This window comes from Palaemon carinicauda, chromosome 40 (assembly GCF_036898095.1).
Source record: "Palaemon carinicauda isolate YSFRI2023 chromosome 40, ASM3689809v2, whole genome shotgun sequence".
In the NCBI taxonomy this organism is placed as follows: Eukaryota; Metazoa; Arthropoda; class Malacostraca; order Decapoda; family Palaemonidae; genus Palaemon; species Palaemon carinicauda.
Genome location: NC_090764.1, coordinates 37,378,018 through 37,390,965, shown reverse-complemented (window position 1 = coordinate 37,390,965; position 12,948 = coordinate 37,378,018). Strand labels below are relative to the sequence as shown.

At 35.1% G+C, this 12,948-nt stretch overlaps 1 long non-coding RNA gene across 1 annotated transcript in view; it reads right to left on the bottom strand.

Moving 5' to 3' along the window:
• LOC137631656 (uncharacterized) overlaps nucleotides 1–5,242 on the bottom strand; it is a 384,363-nt gene extending 379,121 nt beyond the window's left edge. The window contains exon 1 of the long non-coding RNA XR_011041936.1: nucleotides 4,729–5,242. This is a non-coding gene — a long non-coding RNA (uncharacterized lncRNA). The remainder of the gene's footprint in view (nucleotides 1–4,728) is intronic.
• Nucleotides 5,243–12,948: the final 7,706 nt, after the last annotated feature.

Below are 12,948 nucleotides of genomic sequence, written 5' to 3'. Positions count from 1 at the left end.
ACGTGAACACCGCATGCGCATGGTTATTATACGAAAAATAACCACACATGTAAATAACGGCTGATTCGCTTTCGTAAATTTTAGCCGTAACCATTAAGGTCACTCGTACAGGATACAAATAATGTGTGATAAATAAAGATAAAAAACTAAATCTTAATGAAATTCTTTCAAAGAAACATTTATCAAATTCATGGAAGCCCTTTTCAAAATTTAACAAATCCATGGGAGCCCTTTTCAAACTTTCAATCATTCCCAAACGCTTGAATAACCCAATATAAAAAAAATGCTAAAGAGGCTAAAAAACATTTTTTAGAAATCCAGATACTTAAAAAAACCTGAAAACACCATTTGATTTTAATTTCATATCCCCATAGAGAATTGTGGGAAGAATTAATTACCCATTTCATCCCATCACTCTGAAAAGAAACATCATCTAAATTCCTCAAAATTGAAGATGGACCAATCAGTCGTCATGGAATGGTGGGGTTGACATTCTTTTAAAAAGTTCATGAGACAAAGGCAGACTACTCATGCCTGTCTCCATTCATATATCTGTGCTACGAAAACCTCTTTAATTTCAACTGAATCTGCATGTATGGGAGAAAGTGTTCCTATATGACCAGAGAGTTATCCATTTTATTACATCTAATGCTAGGCTATCCTTTCACAGCATATCAATCCTGCATGTGTCAGAAATATCCACTAGTAATGTTTTTATTACTCAGATATTAGAAAAAAGACATATATTCAGTAAAATACAATTTTTTACCTACTGCACGAAAAGCAGTCTAAATCATGAGAATCCAGAATACTGGCAACAGTGCAAAGAGATATTCCCACATGTATTTTGAATTCCTATCCTATTTCCTTGGGCTCTCTATTCTAAGTCAAAACTAGCCTCTACACTAGCATATATATAAGTACACACACATATATATATATATATATATATATATATATATATATATATATATATATATATATATATATATATATACAGTATGTATATATATGTGTATATATATATATATATATATATATATATATATATATAATATATATATATATATATTTATGATTATTATTATTACTATTATCATTATCATTATTATTATTACTCGCTAAGCTACAACCCTAGTTGGAAAAGCAAGATGCTATAAGCCCAAGAGTTGCAACACGGAAAATAGCCCAGTAAGGAAAGGAAATAAAGAAATAAATAAACTACAAGAGAAGGAATTAACAATTAGAATAAAATATTTTAAGAACTGTAACAACATCAAATTACATCTTTCATACATAAACTATAACTTCAAAAAAAAAAAAGATGAAAAAAAATAAATTCAGGTATAGGAAGTCTATTTACTAGTATGCATATTAAAATCATTATCTTCAGTTCAAGATAAAATTAGAAGCTCAAAGATAATCCCTCTAGAGCCTTCCGCCTGGTTCTGAAATACCTGCGTGTTTATAATTTCTGGAGAAGCCTAAGAAAAGGTAAAAAACAGAAATGATTTTTACTGAAATGATTGAACTTGTTTGCTCCTGCTTTGTAAAAAAAAAAATAAAAAAAAAAAAAGGTAAATTCGTGCTCCATGGAAAAAGGGTCTAAACAAAATGTTATGATCTGAAAATTATATAACCACCTGACTTTAAATATTTAATCTGAATAAACCTTAGACTAAGACACAAGAAATACTTAGGAAAATTATACAATCCCTTGTTTCAATTAAAATTAAATCTGAATACAATATTTAAATTTGAGACTTAATGAAAATAGATAACCAGATCACAATACAAGAACCTACCCCCTTCCTACAGGGCCGTTTACAAAAACTCTAAGAGAATTTTTATAAATACTCCCTATGATTACAAAAACTCGTCAAACCATAACTTCGGTATTTCACTGAACACTTTTAAAACAATACACTGAGCTGCGTGCGAGAGTGAGAGAGAGAGAGAGAGAGGGGGAAGTTGGCGGTCTTAAGGCTGGGATTCTCTACCTGTCTATCTGGGTTGCCTTTACAAGAGACTTAGCTACTTCCAGAATGTTCCAAGAGAGCGTTTTCTGGAAGCGTGGGGGCCAGGGCAAGGCATCAGAGTTACCAAGTATTACTCTCTCAAACGCTTAATCACACAATAGGATAACGAATCCTTGGTTTCCTGGGCAACTGTCACGCACAGCGAGGCAACTCTCCGTCAGCAAGCTCCGCCCCCTTAGTCCCCAAAATAAAAAAAAGATAACATCCTATCATTAGGTTTTTCATGAATTTTCCAAAGGACGTGGCATATTGTGCATTCTGTCGCAAACATAACACAAGGCATCATAAAAATATAAAAGAACATTACATAAGCCCTTGTTCCTAACTTGACTGGTCACCAAACAGTCTCAAACAAGTTACGTAAGACTTCATAACAAACATATGTGAAATAAAATTTAATTCTTAAAAATATCTTAAATTTACATATACTGACTTGAATGAAGAATACAATGAAATTAACGACGAAAGTCTTACGTAATTTACATAATAAACATACGTCTACACAAGAAGAACTCATCTTACGACCTGGCTAACCTCTCTTCATGGCACATATAAAATATAAATGAAATCATTATTAAACTACTGCATTTACTCTACACTAGACCAGCTTCGTAAGCATATATATATATATATATATATATATATATATATATATATATATATATATATATATAACAAATGATAATGATATATATAATATATACATAATGTATAGCCTATATGAATAAGATATACAGTATGATTACCAATAGTCTAAAAACCCTGAACAGACAGAAGCTAGATAGGCCTATATATATATATATATATATATATATATATATATATATATATATATATATATATAGAGAGAGAGAGAGAGAGAGAGAGAGAGAGAGAGAGAGAGAGAGAGAGAGAGAGAGAGAGAGAGAGAAATTGAAGTACAGTATGGTTACCATTAGCCTAAAACCTTGAAGAGAGAGAGAGAGAGAGAGAGAGAGAGAGAGAGAGAGAGAGAGAGAGAGAGAGAGAGAGAATGTATAGTACGGTTACCATTAGCCTATAAGCCTGAACAAAAGAAGTTACAGAGAGAGAGAGAGAGAGAGAGAGAGAGAGAGAGAGAGAGAGAGAGAATGTTTAGTATGTTTACCAGTAGCCTAAAAGCCTGAAGAGAGAAAGCCTGAACAGAGAGAGAGAGAGAGAGAGAGAGAGAGAGAGAGAGAGAGAGAGAATGTATTGTACGGTTACCATTAGCCTAAAAGCCTGAACAGAGAGAGAGAGAGAGAGAGAGAGAGAGAGAGAGAGAGAGAGAAAATGTATTGTACGGTTACCATTAGCCTAAAAGCCTGAACAGAGAGAGAGAGAGAGAGAGAAAATGTATTGTACGGTTACCATTAGCCTAAAAGCCTGAGAGAGAGAGAGAGAGAGAGAGAGAGAGAGAGAGAGAGAGAGAGAGAGAGAGAGAGAGAGAGAGAAAATGTACTGTACGGTTACCATTAGCCTAAAAGCCTGAACAGAGAGAGAGAGAGAGAGAGAGAAAAAAATGTATTGTACGGTTACCATTAGCCTAAAAGACTGAACTACAGAAGCTACAGAGAGAGAGAGAGAGAGAGAGAGAGAGAGAGAGAGATGAATAGTACGGTTACCATTAGCCTAAAAGACTGAACTACAGAAGCTACAGAGAGAGAGAGAGAGAGAGAGAGAGAGAGAGAGAGAGAGAGAGAGAGAGAGAGAGAGAGAGAGAAAGATGTATAGTACGGTTACCATTAGCCTACAAGACTGGAGATAGCATCGTTTGAAAACGGCAGCTAGTATACAGCACTACAATTATGCAAAAATTATTTACTCATATATTTCACCCAGCCATCACATGTAATTGTGATGACAAGGAAGTCAGAGTCATGATACTTCCTAATTATTTTTTATTATTTCCATTAAAATAATGATTTGTTGCTTGCTTTGCTTGTTTATTGCTTTAAACTGGTGTAGAATACGAGCTTCAGCTGAACCCGCAGCCCGTTGTTTATGGTGTCATTATTATTAGAGAGAGTTTACAATATTGTGCAAGAACACAGAGGTTTCGAAAGGGTTTTTCAACCGCTTTGCCCTGGAAGTATATCCTTTTATTCTTTGCCATAAAAGCTCACTACGCCTGCGGTTTGGGACTACAAGTCGTGCCAAAGCACTGTTTCTGACAATTAACCATTATTATTAAAAAGGCATGTCTGATTCCAATTAAAATAGTAATAATAACATCGGATGCCAAAATTGCTTTATGAGATTGTCGAAATTTTAAATAAATGCTACTTGGCAATACCTTCGTAACTAATGTTCTTTCAATTGAATGGCTTACCCCGAAATTAGACGTATAATTATGTACCATATATCAATACCTTTAAACATAACCATAATTCAAACGTAAATTATGGTATTTACCATTTCGAGCAACACACTGACTAGCGAAAGTAAAAATAAGTTTCCTTAACGAAAAAATGGCAACACTGATTTTCTCCTGAATTACTTTTAAGTTATGGACTGGCACCAATAATTTTATTTGCATTATCGATGACTTTTTAAGAGGTCTTCAGTTTGGTGACATTAGAAATTGGTAAATTGATGAATCAGTAGCAAGTCGAGATAATAATAAGTCACTTCCCTACTTGGCAACACATCGAAAATATCTGTCGAAAAACAAGACTGAGGTTGTACTTACTGGGTACGTCAATGGCCTGGTAAATTTAGCACACGTAAGGCTCCAGTTCGCTACCATCTTATAGTAATTTCAAATATATGCACTAAAGACAGACAATACACTTTCACATCAATGGTGCAAAAGACTCCAACACTCAGAGTAGTGTACTGGATCTAGAAACACGGAGTGTAGCCTAGCCTAGCCTAGACCATAAAGAAAGAAAGTTGAGCCTTTCCCAGTTGTTCGGAGTCACAAATAGCACCAGCATTATTTCTATAATTTATCTATCATGTCGAACATGATAATATTACCGAGGAAAACGCATCACTATTACATATGGCGAAGACGACGTAAGGAAGTTTGTAATGAGTAGGCTACTCCGATGGGGCGAAACTTTCCTTTGCGTTATTACCAACTGCTATCTATTATTAAAGACAAAAGAAATGCGCCAAGCACTCACCCTTTTAATCGAGACCATTCGTGCCACGTTTCTTGCTTCTTTCACAATAATCTGTCAATTGCGAAGCTTTATCTTCACAATGAAATCAGGTATGTAATTATTTGATTATATTAAATTATAATGAGAGCAAAACGTTTAACAGTTTTGTCTAATAACGGTTAGAACGATATCGAGAAAATCATATTTGCTTTTTTATGAATTTAACGTTACATAATTTGGAGCCTTTTGTTAACAACTATGGATCGATCCAATGTAAAAACTGTGTGTGTGTGTGTGTGTGTGTGTGTGTGTGTGTGTGTGTGTGTGTGTGTGTGTGTGTACAGTCACGATTCGACAGTTAAAGTATATCAATGGCAGTAACGGAAGTTTTTCTTCAAAAGCCATCCCTTGCTAGGGGAAACGTTAATATATATATATATATATATATATATATATATATATATATATATATATATATATATATATATGTGTGTGTGTGTGTGTGTGTGTGTGTGTGTGTGTGTGTGTGAAACTTCTTAAGGGAATTATGTAAACTCATGGTCTTCTCTAGCCTGTTTGCAACCCAGTACACAATCGGTCAATTTCACGACACCTGATTTTTCATGTTATTACAGCATGTGCTGATATAATATTCTCACATGTGATTCAAAATCCATGCAAGTTTGTGCATTTCAGCTGGTTAAATTTATATCCCCGTGATTTTCAGTTGCATCCAATTTTGCAATTATATCTTCGGAGCTTTAAAATGGCTTTTGGAGTTGAAGGGTTGACACAGATAATAGGCCTAGTCTGTAATCTAGGAAAATTCAATTAAATCTGAGTTAATACATGTGGTAATTATATGTACAATACTCACATGTTAGTCAGCATTTTTCATCTGTTACTAGAGCATGTGACAATATAATAATCTCACATGTAATTCAAAATCTACGTGAGTTAGTGCATTTCAGACGTTTCTATTTCCTTCCACATGAATTTCAGCTGTATACAATCTTGCAATTATATCTCATGGGGTTTAAAATGGCTTTTAGAGTTGAAAGGTTGACGTAGAAAACAGAAGTAGGCCTAGTCTGGAATCTAGGCAAATTTCCATGACCACACTAAACCCCTGTTGTGAGTTTTGTTATGGGACTCTTCTTGCAAGAGTTGTAGGCTTTAGCCAAATTATTTTACCTGTTTGGGCAAATGACTCTCACGTAAGTTCATTGACACTTACTATAATTAAAATTTAATTTTTGTTCAATAGACCAATATATTCCTCTTTTTGATCAATGATCCACTTTGGTCACTTGTGATTGAGTTTAAATGCATATGGTAAATCCTCTTACCATCTTGTACATATTACCTTCAAGTGACCAAATGCACAATTTCTTCTGAATTGCCAGACGCTATTCCCTTCATTTAAAACAATATTATGTGAATGCCTACTTCAGACAATCTCATTCTACCCTAGTTATTCAGTCTGTAGAGTCAGTGTATACCTTGTTAATCGTACTAATGTAAGTTGTGTTGACCATTAGGTAACTCTGATATATCAACATTAACGTTAAAGAGGGCGTCTGACTTTCACTGCTACCTGATTTTTAAGAGGTACCCCAATAACCCTATTGCTGTCTCCCTTTTCTTGCCTCATATTCCACTATTTAGGTGTTTATACACGAAACCATAGAAATTTACATGTTCTTAAATTTAGAACCCTCACTGACATATTAATAGAAAGGTGTTGCATTATCATGAGTTATTCCCTTCATAAAACTGAAGATGTGAAGATCAAAACCCTAAGTATATATAAATTAGCCATTCGTTCCACGATGTTAACAGCTTTCCTGTACACTGTATTGCCTTCACGTCAGGAATTTTGAGAACCCGGTTCATTATGAGCAACACATCATTAATCACAGCAAACACAACTTCACTTTCCCATTGTGATGAGTATTCAGAAATAAACGCACAACTCTCAGTTTTCCCACAGCATAATCACTAATCGGGTAAAATGGGTATTAGAAGGTGAATCAACTGTGAATTAAAAATTTCTTATTGATTTCATCAAAGATTGCATAAGCCTGTTTTGAACCTCCTATAACCTTATAGCAGAACCCGGACATGTATCATAGCCTTCAGTGTTGCTATGTATTTTGTTAGAAGTGATAGAAAATGCTATAAACTTTATGATAATTGTCAGGAGTCAAGTACCCTTATAATGATCTACTGTGCAATCTCTGGGGACATTGCAGACCATCTATATACACACAGACTTATCATATTAATAATATTAAGGATAAGGATAGGGAAGTGGGGAATATGGGGAAAGGAGGAGTACCCCTGGATAATATCCAGTTTATAGCCCGAAGGCAGGTACTCGAGATGGGAATGATTAAGGAAAAGGGGAGAAAGAGAAGTGCAGGAAAAGAATAAAAGAGAGGGGCAGACCCTCTTGCGATGTTAGGGATTATTATCCAATTATTGGTAGCTTCTTATTAATTTTTGCTCTTCAAGATTTACGATGCAAAGAGTTGGGCCACTTTAGTCATTGGATTCACGCACAACTCTACGTGTGACAACTACTGGGAAGACTTTTCCTATGAAATATTTACCATCGTCAATTTCGTTGTGGCTAAGATATGTTTTGATAGGCGTACGTTTGTAAGTCTGTCTGTGTTTTTGTGATTCGCATTGCTCAAAAACTATTTGACCGAATATCGTGAAATTTGGTAGGATGATTGGCCATGATCCGAGGACAATTTGATTAGATTTGGGGAGGGGACTGGGTCAAAGGTCAAATTTAAGGTCACGAAAAGGTAAAAAACGAATCACAAAACTCCAAAATTGTTAGACCGAATATCATAACATTTGGTGGGATGATTGGCCATGATCCTAGGACATTTTGATTAGATTTTGGGAGAGATTGGGTCAAAGGGTCAAGGTTAGTGTCACGAGAAGGTAAATAAATTCGTTTTGCTATATCATGGTAAATTTTTTATCCGCTTTGCATGGGACTAGAGCCAAAGTGTGCATAATTCAATTGTGTACCTTGCGATATACAACGTGATATAGTGATGGCATTACCCTTGTTAGTGTATTTATCTATTTGTATGTTATTCTGTCTCTGTTTGTGATTCGCATAACTCAAAAACAATTTGATGAAATCTCATGAAATTTAATGAGACGATTGGCCATGAATCAAGGACAATTTGATTATATATTGGGACTGACTGGGTCAAAAGTCAAGGCAAAGGTCAAGAAAAGGTAAAAAAAAAGTCTTTTTGCCATATCGTCGCCAATTTTTATCTGATTTGCATGAAACTAGTGCTGAAATGTGCATATTTCAATAGCCTATCTTGTGATATGTGCGTTTTGGGATCAATTACCACATCATTAGTTTTCTTAATGACAAAAGTGGCGGTGGCAAAGGTATAAGCTGTACTGAGGGCCAGTTCTAGTCATGTCATGTGATACTGATGAATCCTTCCTACATCTAAATTTTCCGTTGTTCCTATCTAATGCCATGGCATCTTTTGATTGCATTAAAAGGAAATTTGAGCTCAGTTATTGTAGAATTATCATTATCTGAATGAATTGAAATCAAAGGAATTCGATGATCTCAGATAATGTAAGTTCTAGATTTCAAAGCACTACTTTTTTACAGATTTCCCCATACTGTATATTCATCTGGCAATCGCCAGGCTGGGGTTCGAGCCCCCATCAAGCTCGATAGTTTCTTGTAGTAGCTGCAACCTCACCATCCTAGTGAGCTAAGGATGTGGGGCTTGGGGGAGCCTATAGGCCTATCTGCTGAGTCATCAGCAGATACTGCCCCCCCCCCCCTCCCTGGTCCTAGCTTGGGTGGAGAGGGGGCCTTGGGTGCTGATCATATATATATATATATATATATATATATATATATATATATATATATATATATATATATATATATATATATATATATATATATATATATATATATGATCAGTCTCTAGATCTAGGGCATTGTCACTGCCCTTGCATCTGCCACTCATGAGGGCCTTTAAAACCTTTAAATACCTGAAAGCCAATCACCTTTCTCCTGAATGATTCAGTTGAGTACATTTGTTTATAGATTTACAAAGGATCATTCAAAAAAAAAAAAAAAAAAAAAAAAAAAAAAAAAAAAAAAATTTCTTCTACAAAAATAAATAGCTGAAGAACAGATAGCTTGAATAATGATAAATAATAAGTGACGACCCTGCCAATATCCAATACATTTTTTAAAATGGCATTACTATGACAGACAAAAAGTGCATCTTAATGACAAAGGGATTTTATATAAATTATATTTTATCCATTTGCATAAACATCGAGTATATTTCTTCCATAGATGGTATTGGAAGTCACCTTATACCTTTGGTCAGATATGTACTTTAGTTTTCCTTTAATGACAAAGCTGCCAATCAGAAGCATTACAGTGGTTTTATAGATGCCATAAGGAGATACTTCAAGTCAATTCCAAAAAAAAAGATTATGGATCTTGATTTTTATTGAATGTCATAATCATTGTTATTGTTGCATTATTTATTGCAATAGTTATTGTTGTGGTTACTGTTGTTCTTGATGTTAGTGTATGTAGCCACTACAGTTCTGACAATGAACTTAGTTCTCTTACATACTACCGCATCATGATACTCCTCATCCTACTTGGCTAGCAACTAGCTGGAAGAGTGAAAAACCTCTTCCGATTAAAGGTGGTTCCGAGAAAGGTTACGATAGACCACATGTGCATACAAACAATGTGTGACCTGATGGCCTTCAAGGTTTCTCCCACCTTGTAACGAGTCTAATTTTTTCATTGCCCATAACCTTCGTTTCTCTTACTATACACTACGTGCTGGTGTCGTTTGTTCTCTCCTTGTTTATGAAATTTCGACCACTTCCACAGATCAGGTTTATTGATTCCAATTCGTGGACTGTCTCAGAATACAATCGCTAAGTGAATTGTAAGAGCCGGCAACTCCATTCTATCTGAACTGGGTCCTAGTCCCTCCCCCACCCCCGCATCTACATGCCTTGCTCTCCTCTTCCTGAGTGTAGAGTTTAGAAAACAGGAAACAAGAACGCGTTTCGTCAGAAAATAACCGGAATTTCTTGCATCATTTTATTTTCTCGTCCTTTTATATTTCCGTTGAGATACTACCGTTTAAGGGTTTGGATCCTGTGACTGCCCAGGCAGTATTACATTGGATCCTTCACTCTGGTTACGGCTCATTTTCCTTTTAAAAGCCTACACATGCACCGAATAGTTTGGTCCATTCTTCACATATTATCCTCTGTCCTTATAAACATGACAACACTGAGATTACCAAACAATTCCTCTTCGCTTAAGGGATTAATTACAGCACGGCAATTGTTCAGTGGCTACTTTCCTCTTGGTAAGAGAAGAAGAGACGCTTTAGCTATGGTAAGCAGTTCTAGGAGGATACTCCAAAATCAAACCACTGTTCTCTAGTCTTGGGTAGTGCCATAGCCTTTGTACCATGGTCTTCCACTGTCTTGGTTACGAGTTCTCTTGTTTGAGATTACCTTCGGGCACACTATTCTATCTTATTTCTCTTCCTCTTGTTTACTTAAAGTTTTTATAGTTTATATTATGAAAGATTTGTTTAACTGTTGTTACTCCACTAAATTATCTAATTTTAATTGTTAATGGCTTCTTTTGTAGTGTATTTATTTCCTTATTTCCTTTCCTCACTGGGCTAATTTCCTTGTTGGCCTTGGGCTTATAGCAACTTGCTTTTCCCACTAGGGTTATAGCTTAGCAAGTAGTAATAATAATAATAATAATAATAATAATAATAATAATAATAATCATATGTAAATAAACAGACGTAACCGGAGTTCAAAAGAACATACAAAACAAAGGGACAGAGAACATCAAGTAATAGATCACTCGAAAAAATACAAACTTTGAGCAGCAACACAATAACAAATATTCCGCTCATAACATGAAAAAAAAGAGAAAAAATCTTTCGACTGTGATAAAAATCTAAAAATGTTTGATTTACTTTGCGTACAAAATTAAGTTTTCAGAAGCAGGTCTAGTATTCGATTCTTAGTCAAGGATGTGTCTGGTAGTCTATTCTTACCCAAGGACATGCCTGTATCCTTTTTCTGCTGAACTTCTCAATTACTTTTGAAATGATGTGTTACAGTAGGTAAGCTGCTTTTTACTTGTAAAATATAAATCTGACCTTTGTTAGAATTAAAAAATTGTACCCAGTATTACATAAATAGGATGAATAAAAAGACCTTCAATGTTTCAAATGAAATATGATACTTATACCCGCATAGATATCAAATATCTTATTATTTCCTTCTTTTCATTATTTTGAGCTTTTGCCAATTTCTATGAGCATGCTATTCTATATCAGCCATTTTACACACCGGGTCTTCAGAGTTCACAACAGACCGTGAGAAAGGGGTCAAATTGAAACTTTAACTGGGAAGAGTACCAAAGCATATGTCACCAGAAATGGGATTGCGTTGAAACCTAAAAAAAGGGCTTGAAATAGTCCTTCGAAAAAGGGGTCAGGTTGAAACTTTACTGGAAACATGTAGCATTGCAAATTTCCCTGGAAAAAAGATTAAATTGAAATCCTCCCAGAAAATTTGTAGGCAAATCATTCATTAAAAATCGGATGAGTTGAAGCCTTCCCTAAAGTACGTAGAACTTGAAAAAATCCCTTAAAACAAGGGTCATTATAAAACTTTCACAAGAAAAGAAGTCCTCTTGTCTTCAATCTTTTTCCCTATCAGCCTTCTCCACCTTCTTCTGTCCTGCATATTTTGGTCACTTAGTTCTTTCTTCCGCGCGTCTTTTGCTATGTTATCTTTCCAACTGAATTATCGCCTTCCCATTCTCCGCAATGATAACGACCCTTCTTAACTGTTACTTCACTTTAACAAATGGTTTAAGCAAAAACTTTTTTAACGGCAACTTGCATTTTATGGCATCATCCCTCACCTTTTACCATAGCTTGAACCCGGCATAGAACTGTGACTGGTTTACAAAACAAATTTTAAGCATTTCTTAAAAATTACATGATTTACGAACTCCATTAACGAGTAATTATAAGCAAAGATGAAATGAGGAGTCTGAATTACAATTTCATTCAATAATTCTTTGGAAATGAGAGAACTAACAAAAGAATAAGAAAATATGTGGAATGAGACGGAATCCTTTATTTCTAAAAGGACTAGTTTGTGAGGACTAAAACGAATGTGGACTTTTAAAAGTAACGTTATGAGATTGGCCCTTGGAAATACTCCAGTTGAAGTCATACTACTTATGGTCAAACCTCTTGACAAAAACAGGATGGTTGTTACATTCTGATGAAACGAACCTTATTACCTCCACCAAAGAAGTTGGAAGGAGGTTATGTTTTACCCCTTGTTTATGTGTTCGTGGCTACAATTTTAATCGTAGAGTAATGCAACTTGTAGTACAGCGGCATAGCAGACCAATTGTTCAAATTGGTCTAAAAGCACCAAAATTGGCACACATGTAGATTAATATATTCTAAACATTTTTGGATATGGAGGCATTCAAGATTAGCCCTTAGGAAGATATGGCGGCCATTGTTCAAAATGGCCGCCATTTAACATTAGCGTCATTACATAGACTTCATTATGTGTCGTTAGTTTGGTGCTAGATGGGCCAAAATTCCCTTTTTTTACATCAGAATTAACATCAATAAATGTTTAACAGATATTTAGATGAATCTTCTCAAAAATGGCCCCCAAACTGGCCG